This window comes from Eulemur rufifrons, chromosome 3, assembly GCF_041146395.1.
Source record: "Eulemur rufifrons isolate Redbay chromosome 3, OSU_ERuf_1, whole genome shotgun sequence".
Taxonomy (NCBI): domain Eukaryota; kingdom Metazoa; phylum Chordata; class Mammalia; order Primates; family Lemuridae; genus Eulemur; species Eulemur rufifrons.
In genome coordinates, this window is record NC_090985.1 from 165,972 (window position 1) to 179,661 (window position 13,690).

General features: G+C 41.4%; 1 pseudogene; it reads right to left on the reverse strand.

Moving 5' to 3' along the window:
• Positions 1-13,690, reverse strand: part of LOC138381412 (RNA-binding protein 44-like) — a 172,765-nt pseudogene that overhangs the window by 16,491 nt on the left and 142,584 nt on the right.

Sequence of the window (13,690 nt, forward strand, 5' to 3'; positions counted from 1 at the left end):
TTTGTATAAAAGTTTCAAAAGGAATTAAATCTTTTCTTTTAAATATTATTGATTACTTTATCTGATGTCACATTTTAAGTAACTAAAAATTGCAACAACCTCATGTTTGCTAAGAAATGACTCGCTTTGGCTGGGTGCAGTGGCTCACTCCTGTAATCCTAGCACTCTGGGAGGCCGAGGCGGGAGGACTGCTTGAGCTCAGGAATTCGAGACCAGTCTGAGCAAGAGCGAGACCCCATCTCTACTAAAAATAGAAAGAAATTAGCCAAACAACTAAAAATAGAAAAAATTAGCCGGGCATGGTGGCACATGTCTGTAGTCCCAGCTACCTGAGAGACTGAGGCAGGAGGATCCCATGAGTCCAGGAGTTGGAGGTTGCTGTGAGCTAGGCTGACACCACGGCACTCTAGCCCAGGCAGCAGAGTGAGGTTGTCTCAAAACAAAACAAACCAAAAAAAGACTTGCTTCATTTTGAGGTATGTAGTTTAAAAACTCCAATCTGAACTGAATAAAGATCAATTTAAGAAAAGCATTAAAGCAAAATTTCCCCTGACACTTACAAACCTACAAAGACATTATGATTTCAAAAAATAAAAGACTTTCTACTAACTTCTTACCCCCTTCCCCATATTGAACTCACACTGAAGGCTGTGGACATTAGATCACCAACGGACAGCTCCGAGCTGGTTAAGGACACAAACAACAGGGTGGGCACACCAAAACCTGCCTGCTCCACTGCTTTGCCAAGAGACTTTCTAGTTTGTTTTCAAGTACATATGGCCAAATTTGAACTTTCTTCACAGTTATATTAAAGGAGCTGCAGAGGTGTAATCCACAAGGAATACCATCTGCTACACCCCAAAGGGACTGTCTGCAACAAAACACGGTGGCCACTCCTAAGGCAGCAGAGACAGTTCCAGTATATTAAATGGCCTTTGGAACTTCTAGGTTTAACAGTACAGGTAAAACATTTCAGTCGGTCCTCTAAGATGTCTTTCTAGAAAGTATGGTTCTTTTTCATTTCTCAACTGATAATTTTCTATCTTTATTAAGTGAACTCATTTATTTTTTTGAGATGACCGGTTATAGAATGTGGTTTTGTGTGAAATTAAACAAATCAAGAACATGCACATTTGTGTTTTCAGAAAAAGAAAAAAAGACATTTCTATTACACTCACGCCTCACTTAGGGTGTGGAACGTGGTTCCCAAAAGTGGAGGTGCTGAGCGAGCCTGCGCCGTCCGGGGCGCCTTCAGCACAGCGCTACGGAGACACAGCGCACTGACCAGCCGCTCCTCTGCTTTACGCAAATCCCTGAAATCAGGGAACGCCCCAGTTAGAGTGTCTCTGGCCACCTGTCATAGAATTGTTGGTTAATCCCCTCGGGCTGCACGAATGGCTCTGATGTTTCCAGAATGTCTAATGGTCTTACAGCAACCCCAGCTCTCTACTGTTCTGTCCCCCTCCGTTTCCTCAGTCGCTTCCCCTGAAGAAAACTCGAGCTGTCCACACAGTGAGCACAGTGCTCTTCCTTTGCTTCACCAGGGCAGGTCCTCCACCGGCACCAGCGCACATTTGCACACCCCGTTGTTATAGGTTAAAACTGTACAGCAGAACAATAAATGGCAGAAAGAAAAGCCGCCACCAAGAATAAACAACCTTATTGCAGAACGTGCTCTACACTCCATTGCAGACAGCTGAGGGGTCCCGGGGGGAGTGTGCGGAAGGAGCAAGGTGGCTCGCGTGGCCAGAGGGGACAGCGTGGCCAGTCAGTACTGGTTCTCAGTCGGATGCATGGTGAGCCAACCACTAGAAAAAGTGCATGTCCTTCCTCTTCATTTTTAGTCAAAACCATTCAATGATAAAAAGAATAAAAACCAAAGACGTTCCATGACCTGGAAGGCCAAACATGAACTGCCTTTGGTCACCTCTCTGGCCTCACTCCCACCCCTGGCCCCGTGGCTCGCAGCCACTCTGCCTTCTTCAGTGTTCCTCTCGCACACACAGCTTGGCACTTCCTAATCCCTGATGAAAATGCTCCGCCCTCCGGAGCTTTGTGGCTGACGCCCTTAAACCCTTGCCTGTGTTTCACCTCACTGATGCCTTCCCTGAACACCCTATTTAAATTAACATCATCATTTCTCACACATTCTCTATCTTCCTTGTTTTTATTTCATTTAAGAATACTACAGGGGTACAGACGTTTTGGTTACATGGATGCTTTTGTCATTCTCTATCTTCTTTTCCCACAGAGCAGTTATCATCCCCTGATATCACATACACATTTGTACAGTAAACATCTTCTCCACTAGAGTGAGCGCCACGAGGGGAGAAATGATGTCTGTTTTATTATTATTTCATCAATACCTGGCTCATTATAGAAATACCAGAGTGTTACTAATTGTACAAATGTATGATAACTGCATATGTGTCTAAAATGATACATTTCAGAGACAAACAGTGTCACAAAATATCAGTGCCATGTGGGGAAACATTAGATGGGAAGGCAGATAATATAAACAGAAAAGTGGCATTTTTTCTCCTGTAAATCAGTGTTCATTGCTTTTAAGCTCACCTTACAAGTTCACCAGCACTGTGATGCACAACAGTAAGTGGGTAAAGAATCCACTACAGTTCTGTAAACAGCTAACAGATCTTTCTCTTTTGTTTCAAACTAAATTGCAAGGCAGCGACCACCCAATTTAAAATCCATAACCTTTGCTGTATCTGGCAACAGCAACTCCAGCACTTACAGTCAGTTAAAAAGTTTCAGATTACCATGGCTCAAAACATTGGGACCTTATTATACTCTGTATTGTACTGTGTTAAAATGAAGGAGTAGGAAGAGAAAAATGATTCTTATGCTACTACTGAGAAAAATGCATTCTATTTTCTTCTCAATATCGGGTTGTTCCTTTTTCACACATGGAATGTGCAAGAGCAGGGGTGATAAAAGAACAAGTGGGAGAACTGGCACGCAGCACTTTATTTCAGTAAATACTTTAGAAAAGATAATTTCAGAGATGACCAAGCAGCTTTCAGATAAGGCAGTCTTGCTACAGTCCAGTAGAACATTAAGGATATTTTTGCAGAATGTAAAGAGGCATAAAATTATTAATGCTTTCTTTAAATCTGTTTCCTGATGCCAACAAGCAAGCTATTATTCCACTATGATGATCACAGGCCCTGCAGGCCAAAAGGTTAAGAAATCAGATGACCATGGAGTTTCTGTGGAATATTTCACATAAACATGTATTTATTAAACAACACAATGCTGACATGTTAAATATTGTATGCAAAAAAAAAAACCAAGTTGCAAATCCTCAACAGAAAATGTATTTCTGTTTTTTTTTTTTTTTTTTTTTTTTTTTTGAGACAGAGTCTCACTCTGTTGCCCAGGCTAGAGTGAGTGCCGTGGCATCAGCCTAGCTCACAGCAACCTCAAACTCCTGAGCTCAAGCGATCCTCCTGTCTCAGCCTCCCGAGTAGCTGGGACTACAGGCATGCACCACCATGCCCGGCTAATTTTTTTTATATATATTTTTAGCTGTCCATATAATTTCTTTCTATTTTTAGTAGAGATGGGGTCTCGCTCTTGCTCAGGCTGGTCTCGAACTCCTGAGCTCAAACGATCTGCCCACCTCGGCCTCCCAGAGTGCTAGGATTACAGGCGTGAGCCACCGCGCCCGGCCAGAAAATGTATTTCTGATGTTTCATTCTTGCAACTCTAAGGCTTCATGTTCCTGTTACTTAAATTTCTAATCTGTGCCTTTCTACTTTAGCTATTGATAAGTATACATTTAATAACATGCCTGAATAGAAGTCACTTTATTATAATGTGAATACTGGCAAGCAATCAATCAATCTTGAAAAAATATGGAATCTGACTTCTGGTTTGTGATCTGTAAGGAGCTTAGAAGTCATCATTCCCATCCACAGAACAAGAAAAAGGCTGAACAAATGGAAAACCCAACATCTCAGATCCACTGGAGAAATGAGGGTACACAGAAAACTGCTGCTCCCCAAATGAGAGAGACAGGCAGGCAAGCAGAGAACCACAACTCAGCCAGAACACAAACCCACAAGCAGAAACTCTGCAGAACCCAGTACCAGGGCAGGAAAATCTAAACTGTAATTTACGACTAGCTGGAGGCTCAGCGTAGACAAGTTTAAGAGTTAAGGATGCCAGGGGTGCCTGGTCTTAGGCAGGCCCCCACACGTCTGTGGGTTTCACCTCCAGGAACCGTCCTACCAGGTTCCCACAGTGAAGGTCAGAGAAAGTCTCCTGTGCCTCAGCAAAGGGAGGGGAAGGCAGCCATGGTGCAACACACAGAGCATTCTGTTCTCCTAGTAAGGCTGGCCCTGGAGAGAAACTTCACCGGAGCCTAACCAACCGGGTTTCACCAAAAACTAATCAAGTTGGAGGAGGGGAAATAAATATCCCACTCCAGTCTGCTCCAGCCTTTTTGTCTCACTTGGGGGTAGAAACAAAACAAAACTGAGAAGCACTTTTGTGTAGGTCACAGCCAGGGGCACAGACTCACTGAAAACCTGAGAACTAACCATGGCACTATCTAATGTCTCCCCTCCCCCCACACCTTGTCACACACCTACAGGGCTCCCACATAACAGGATGACAAAAGAAACAAGCGCCTTATTAGTCTCAAACTCAAAGACAAGAGAGGACAAGCATAAGGGCACAAGAGGAAACTTTATCCTCCAACACCTAAAGCTAGTAAATAGTAAAAGTAAATAGTAAAACGGCCTAAACCCAACCAGATAAACATAAAACCTCACAGTAAATGCCTATTTACCATGGCTCATTTTACCCAGTATATCATCATGTTCAACAAAAAATTACAAGGCATACTTAATATGGCAATAGGACTCAAGTGTTCCACAATCTTTTAAAACGCTGTTGAAAATGTAATCTTTGATAACATGGTCGATTATAAAAAGTCAGGATAAGCAGGAATATTCAGCCAACACTAGCAGTATTCAACATTATACTAGAGGTCTTAGTTAATTCAGTTAAGATTCCAAAAGGATAAACAGTTTAAATATCCGAAAACAACTAAAAAATGCCACTATGTGGAGATATTTGGAAGACAATAAGCATTTCAACTATCAAACTAACTGAAAACCAGGCCTGGCAGTGCATGCCTGTAGTCCCAGCTACTAGGGAGGCTGAGGACGGAGGATCACCTGCATCCAGGTGTTTGAAGACCAGCCTGGGCAACATAGCAAAATCCCATCACAAAAAAGAAAATGATAATAACAAAAATAAAATTTTAAAAACTGATTCAAGTGTTCAGTATGGTGTTTGGATTAAAAATTAGCATATAGGCCGGGTGCGGTGGCTCACGCCTGTAATCCTAGCACTCTGGGAGGCCGAGGTGGGCGGATCGTTTGAGCTCAGGAGTTCGAGACCAGCCTGAGCAAGAGCGAGACCCCATCTCTACTAAAAAATATAAAAGAAATTATATGGACAGCTAAAATATATATATAGAAAAAATTAGCCAGGCATGGTGGTGCATGCCTGTAGTCCCAGCTACTCTGGAGGCTGAGACAGGAGGATCACTTGAGCCCAGGAGTTTGAGGTTGCTGTGAGCTAGGCTGACGCCACGGCACTCACTCTAGCCTGGGCAACAGAGTGAGACTCTGTCTCAAAAAAAAAAAAAAAAAAAAAAAAAATAGCATATAAAAATTATTAGGTTCCTATATATTAATCAGTTAGGAAAATATAACAATAGGACTTCAAATAGAAAAAAAATCCATAAAATACCTAGAACAAATCTAACAAGAAATATGCAAACTTACATAATAAAATTTTACAACTTTACTAAAAGAATATGAGACTGGGCGCTGTGGCTCATGCCTATAAACCTAGCACTTTGGAAGGCTAAGGCAAGAGGATTGCTTGCGGTCAGAAGTTCAAGACCAGCCTGAGCATGAGTGGAACCCTGTCTCTAGAAAAAAATAGAAAAATTAGCCGGGCATGGTGGTGCATGCCTGCAGTCTCGTATACTCAGGAGGTGAGGCAGGAGGATTGCTTGAGCCCAGGAGTCTGAGGTTGCTGTGAGCTAGGTTGATGCCACAGCACTCTAGCCCGGGCAACAGAGTGAGACTCTGTCTCAAAAATAAATAAATAAATAAAAAGAAGAAGTACCAATACCTGCTCAAATTCCTGACCTTCAAAAATGAGAGGTAAATTATTAATAAAAGAATTGCTCGTTAAAACCACTAAGTTCTAAGATAGTTTGTTACATGGCAATAGATAACAGGAACCCGTACATGATTATTTTCATTTAGTTTGTATACACTTTTAACTAAAGATTTTCATGTTTTTGAGGAAATCTTTGTGTAACTAACCTTATTGGCCCAAATGAGGTCATCCAATTCCTACCAAGATTGCAAACTGTCACAGGCTTGTGGTCCCAACAGAATCAACCCTGGGAAGGAAAAAACATAGAAGTAAATCCAGATTCCAGGAACAGTAACAGCAGCAGCAACAAAAACAAACAGAAACTGCTGGAGATACCAGAAGCTGTACTGAACTTATCTGAGAGGAAACTGGTGACCAGAAGCAAAGGGCAGCAGAGGTAGGAGTTAAAAGACAGATTAGCTAAAAGCTTTTTTGAATTCTGCCCTTGCCCCTCCTTGATTGTCCCTTCACCACAGACATTAGCAGCAACAGCCTAGATGTCTTAGGCAGCAAGATAAAATGCAGACAACACAGAAGCCCTGTGGGGGAAAGCTGTGGAAACAGGTACAGTGCCGCTCGGCGCTCACCCTTCCTGCCCCCACTCGGGCTCCCACAGCAAGGGCCAGGGGTGCGGAGCCGAGAGGGAGTTATGATCTAAGGACACTGCCTCTTCCCGATATTGCTCATTCTGAGAGTGCAAGAAGCAAACCCTCATCAGAAGTTGCCTGATGCAGCATCAGCCAAGAGGAGACTCAACAGCTTCAGCGGTGCCAGGCGGCTGGCTGACCTAGACTCAGGCCCTTCCTCTCCTTAAACTCACCTGGACTGACACAAATTCCAATAGACATTAGAGTAAGTAACTAATACCCCCCCCCAAGGACATAGACAAACAGATACATCTGGAGCATAAAACTACTGTAAAAGAAAGACAACACACTAAACAATTTATGCCATCTGAAGTAGAATTATTGGAATGGAGGATCTAAGAATACACCCCTAAGAAGTCAATGAGAGATGTAAGCACTATGAAACCAAAACAAGAAACAACGAAAAAGAATCAAGTAGAAATATTGAGCATGAAAAAGACAATATCCAGATAATCGGAGTTTCAGAAGGAGGGAAGAAATAAAACATTTCAAGAAATAATGAGGGTAACTTTCCCAGAATTAAAGATAAAAGAAGTCAATATTATAAGGGCTTAAAGAGCCAAATAACAGAGGAAACTATTCCTAGAAAATTTAAGTTCACCAAAGAAAAAATTCGAAAACACTGAAAGAAAAGAATAGACCAATGCCAAAGCAAAAGAATAAGATTAATATATATCGCAGTAGGTAACACTGGATACAAGATGGAGTAACCCAAATTCACAATCCATACTTCTTGAGGCAAGGGTTTTTTCAGAATTTAAAATTGCTATAGCTTGAATGTATCCTCCAAAAAGCATGTGTTGGAAACTCAATATCCAATGCAACAGTATTGGGACTAAGGATCAGCCCTCACGGACGGATTCATGCTGGCCCTGCACTGAGAGTGCGTCCATCAGGAAGGGTCCATTGCAAAGGGGTGAGTTCCCCGACTGCAGCCCTTTCTCTCTCCCTGCTGCCCCAGTGAGATACCAGCCTCTCGCTCTTGGACTTCCTATCCTCCAGAACTGTGAGCCAATAAACTTCTGATTCATTATAAACTACCCAGTCTGTGGTATTCTGTTACAGACAGACAAAACAGACTAAGACAAGAACTTTTCAGATTTTACAAAAGTAATATGGTATATATCATATATTATGTAGCATCCAGAGCAGTGTCTAAGGCACTAACCCATAATTGAACTCATTAATATTTTGAAGCAAAATCTGTAAATACTCACACTAAATGAGCTGAATAAAAGCCATAAATACCCTCATGTCAGTTCAGGTTGGGTTCTTCTGCCAAATGAGCCATAAATAGCCTCATGTCAGCTTGTTGGGTTTTGTTGCCAAATGAGTTACAAGAAGTCCTTTGGTTTTCAGATCTTTTTTTGATTTTGGAATTCCAGGTAAAGGATTGTTACCTCTATTTTAAAAGTCTTGAATTAAAAGAACTTTACATTTAGAATTTTCCATCCAGACAAAATATCATTCCAATATGTTAGGCAAAAATATTCTCAAGAACACAAAGCCTAGGCCGGGCGCGGTGGCTCATGCCTGTAATCCTAGCACTCTGGGAGGCCGAGGTGGGCGGATCATTTGAGCTCAGGAGTTCGAGACCAGCCTGAGCAAGAGCGAGACCCCATCTCTACTAAAAATAGAAGGAAATTATATGGACAGCTAAAAATATATATAGAAAAAAAAAAATTAGCCGGGCATAGTGGTGCATGCCTATAGTCCCAGCTACTCGGGAGGCTGAGACAGGAGGATCACTTGAGCCCAGGAGTTTGAGGTTGCTGTGAGCTAGGCTGACGCCACGGCACTCACTCTAGCCTGGGCAACAGAGTGAGACTCTGTCAAAAAAAACAAACAAAAAAAAAAACACAAAGCCTCAGAATGTCATATAAAGCCCACTAAGCACAATCTTGGAGGAATATTGAAAAGAAAAAGAAAAAGGGAGAGACAAAGTAAAAGTAGTCAAATGCCTTGATATCGAACAAAACTCTGACCTAAAATACTAGCAATACAGTCACTGGGGACGGGGAGTCAGGACACACACCCAGAGAACATAAGAGTGCGCTAGAGTATCTGTCATATGTGGGGGAAGAAAAAGCTACTTTAAGTGTAACCAATATGCAGAAATAAACAGGAATGGGTCTAAAGGACAACCAGCATAAGAACAATAATAGAAAAAATACTCAACCTATGCAATGAAAGGAGGAAAGGGGGAAAGGACCAAAAGTAAGCCCAATTAGAGTAATTACAACAGGGGCCGAGGCAGGAGGATCATTTCAGGCCAGGAGTTCACGACCAGCTTGAGCTAGAACGAGACCCCATCTCTACAAAAAATAGAAAAATTAGCTGGGCAAGGTGGCAGGAATCCATAGTGCCAGCTACTCCAGAGCCTGTGGCAAGAGGACCACTTGAGCCCAGGAGTTGGAGGTTGCTGTGGGCTATGATGATGCCACGGCACTCTAGCCTGGGAGACAGAGCAGGACCCTGTCTCAAAAAAAAAAAAAAAAAAAAGAATTAAAATAATGTAAACAAGTTGAACTTGCCAATTTAAAAATAAATTAGGCCAAAGATTTTATGGTGGGTTAAAAAATCATAAAGCAATATAGTCCCTACAAGAGACATATTTAAGAAAGGATACATCAGATGAGTATGAACCGGGCTAGAGTGCCGTGATGTCAGCCTCGCTTGCAGCAACCTCAGACTCCTGGGCTCAAGCAATCCTTCTGCCTCAGCCTCCTGAGTTGCTGGGACTACAGGCATGCACCAACATGCCCGGCTAATTTTTTTCTATATATTTTTAGTTGGCCAGATAATTTCTCTCTATTTTTAATAGAGACGGGGGTCTCGCTCTTGCTCAGGCTGGTCTCGAACGCCGACCTCGAGTGATCCACCTGCCTTGGCCTCCCAGAGTGCTAGGATTATAGCTGTGAGCCACAGCGCCCGGCCTAGAAAAGCCTTTCTGAGCCCATTCCTTTCAGCTGGGACTTACTTAGTCACATAGGTTTTAATTTTATGCAACTTAGTATATTTACCTGAAATGCTGATTTTTTTTAAGCGAATTAGGAGTGGAAGGTGGGAGAATGATCTTTTCAAGTCACAGTGTTAATTTTTCCTCCCCACACCCAGGGACTCATGTCCTTCTGGTTCTCTTAAACCTATAATAAATCACTGAGTTTTAAGTTCCTGTATAGAATGGAATTCTGAACCTCTTACTTCAGCTGCAGTTGTCCTCTACCCTAGGGCCATAGAAAGTGGTTTGGAGTGCAGTTTCTGCCACTGGGAAGAACTACTGATCTCCCTAACAAGGATAACTTTGCACTGATACATAGCACTGTCAGGCTGCAGCCCACTGCTAGACGTGGCCTGCACTGTGTGCAGTGGCTTCCCTCGCCCCTTGTCAGGCATCACCACTGTTCTGCAGTTGGACGCGCAGGGCTGTTTCTCAAAATGCATTTTGAGACCCCCTGCTGAGGCAGAAGGATGGCTTGAGCCCAGGAGTCTGAGGTTGCTGTGAGCGAGGCTGACGCCACAGCACTCTAGCCCCGGGAACAGAGTGAGACTCTGTCTCACAAGGAAAAAAAAATAAAGGCTTTTCTTTTTTTAAGAGACAGGGTCTTGCTCTGTTGCCCAGGCTGGACTGCAGTGGCACAATCATAGCTCACTGCAGTCTCAAACTCCTGGGTTCAAGCAATCCTCTTAGCTCAGCTGGGACTATAGGCATTCGCCATGATCCCAGCTAATTTTTTTTTTTTTAAAGAAACAGGGTCTTGCTGTTGTCCAGGCTGTTCTTAAACTCCTGGGCTCAAGCGATCTTCCCGCCTCCACCTCCCAAAGTGCTAAGATTACAGGTGTGAGCTACCATGTGTTGCCCCAAAAAGGCTTGTAGAAGTGACAGGCAGAGCTTTAGTGTACGAAAAGCACTCACCCTAACAATGGCCAGCTAATTAATTAAGGTCACCAACTCTATTTACATAAGCATATCCCCTTAGATGGCAATTATTTCCAGCTACCTCTAAACTGGACCATCAACTAAAAAACTGGAAATTTAGTATCAGTTTCCATTCCCTAAACTAGTATCAGACTTTAAAATATTTTCTATCTATAGGCCAGACATAGTGGCTCATGCCTATAATCCCAGCACTTTGGGAAGCCAAGACAGGAAGACTGCTTTGAGACCAGCCTGGGCTAAATAGTGAGACCTCATGTCCACAAAAAATTTAAAAATTAGTTGGGAATGGTGGTGCATGCCTGTAGTCCTAGCTACTTGGAAGGCTGAGGTTGGAGGATCGCTTGAACCCAGGAGTTCAAAGTTACAGTGCGTTATGATTGTACCACTATACTCCAGCCTGGATGACAGAGCAAGACCTTGTCTCTTAAAAATATATATATTTATATACATTTTTTTCTAGCTATAGATGAAGATTTTCACATTGGATCAAATTCCCAAAACTGAAGAGCTAATACCAATTATTCTATTCCCTGAAAGTTTCCCAAACTCCTTCTTTATAGATATTAACATTTAGAAAGGGAGAAACTCAGAGCCATTAAGGCTGATGTGTGAAAAAATATCCCATTTTATTTCTGGGTTTCAAAAAATTTCAATTTCTACAATGTGTACATTCTCTCACATTTGGTGAACAGATTATTCCTTTTGTCTCTGTGGGGGATGGGGGGCTCAATACCTAAATCCAACAGATTGCTTCTAGTAGACTGGTACGCATAGCAAGACGCTATGAAGTCAGAAGGGGAAATCAGGATCAGAAGTCAGCCATATGACCACGAAACCAAGAAACTAAAACTGTTAATACTGCATAAATATTTTCTGAGTTTTTTCCATCTCTAAAATTGCTATATTCTTTTCCTATCACCAGTGAAAAAATAAGCTATCAAGATAACTCACTAATCAGATAATTACAAAAATTAACTTATTCAACATATATTCACTGAGCTCCTACATATTAGGACCACATAGATATTTTAATAAAACATACATAAATTAAATATAAGGTAACATATTATAAAACTATATTTTTAAAAGCACAAAAATAAAATAAGCACTATATTCTTGAAACTACCATAGAAGCAAAATATTTGTAGATGACCAGAGATTAACTACAGTGCAGTTTAACAAAAGTAACTTTATTTTTAGTTTGTAGCAACTGCAACACAGTGACAATTAAACACTTTTTAAGATCATTTTATACACACTTTAAAATCTGGCCTATACAGATGTCAAAATTGAATTGACAATATTCAACATATACTTCTGATTTTAAAAAGTCTTAACCAGCAAACCGATCTCTTTCACATTTATAAAGCACACTCAAAGGCAGACATAATGCTTAATCGTTTCTAGGACATAGGTGCATCTTAAAAAAGAAAAAAATGCTCTGTGTCAAAATATTATAAACATTCCAAAAATGTAAGCATTTAATCTAACATCAGAAGCATTAATTATTGAACAAGACAAGATGCTCCTTATAATCACAATGTTCTAGAAGTTCTAGCCAATGCAATAAACAATCTGGCTCCAGAGTCCATTCCTTTTAATTTTCTACATCTCTCTTTCAAAAGAATAATAGATTTGTGAAGACCACTTAAAATCTTTTAAAATCCTGAAGGAAAAATGAAAACAGGTAAAAAAAAAAAAATACATCAAAAATGTTAAATCTCAATACCAATTAAAGAAATAAAAATGAAGAAAATAACAAATATTTCCTGCTCAAATGGGCAGACTTAAAAAATATTATAATTCTAAAGATTTCATGAATTCAGTGAATAGTCCTAAGATTACAGAGCAGAACTTCATAATTAAAGTTTAAAAGACTAACGTGCCATCATCCTTACCCCTAGAATCCCAATCCCAGGAATCAAGTTTCAGAAAATACTCATGGATGTGCCCACACTGAACCTGGGAGTGGACACTGGGCTGCAATTACCCTTCCCATGTTTCTGACAGACAACATTGATAGAATTTTATTTTAGAAAATGTGTGGCATCAGAGATTTGTTTCAATTTTTTTAGCCCATCATGTAGCTGTCATATGTGATGGGTTAAAAGTGCATTTTAAAATTTTTCTTTCTTTTTCCCCGTACAATAAGATTTCAAGACAGTCCCTTCTTCCCCCTTCCCTTCCTCTCTCACCATGTCCTCAAGAAAGTCCCTGCTGAAAAGAACAGTAACCCCGTGGGCAAGACATGACGCCTTCCGCACTGGCCCTGAGCAGCACAGCACAATCCACAGTCTCAACAGCGGTTAAGGGCACAGACCTCAGAGCCAAACGCTCTAGGTTACAACCTCAATTCTCCTATCTCCTAGCTGAATGAACCTTGATAAAGTCACTTAACCTCTCTAAATTTTCTCAAGTATATAAATGAATACAGTTTATTAAACAGGTAAGTTAAGATAATACAGAAAAGTACTTTACACAGAGCCTGGCATTTATTTAGTAGTTCAACTAATGTTAAGATATTATTATCTGTATTATTAGGAAAGAAAAAAAAAAGCCACCTGTCCATTCCTTAAAAAAAAGATTGTCTTACCTGTTCGTGTTGTTATAACAGAATACTTGAGGCTGGGGAATTTATAAATCAAGGAAGTTTATTTGGCCCACAATTCTGGTGGCTATAAAGACCAAAAGCATGGCACCAGCACCAGCTCGGCTGCCGGTAAAGGCCTCAGCTGCACTAGCACGTGGAGAAACGGAAAGGCAAGCAGGCAGGTGTGAAGGGGGACCACACAGGAGAGGACCCTCACTTTACAGCACCCACTCTCGGGGAACTGATCCATTCCTTCCCACAAGGGAGAGAACATGTTCCCTGGGGAGGGCATTAGTCTCCTCAGGAGGG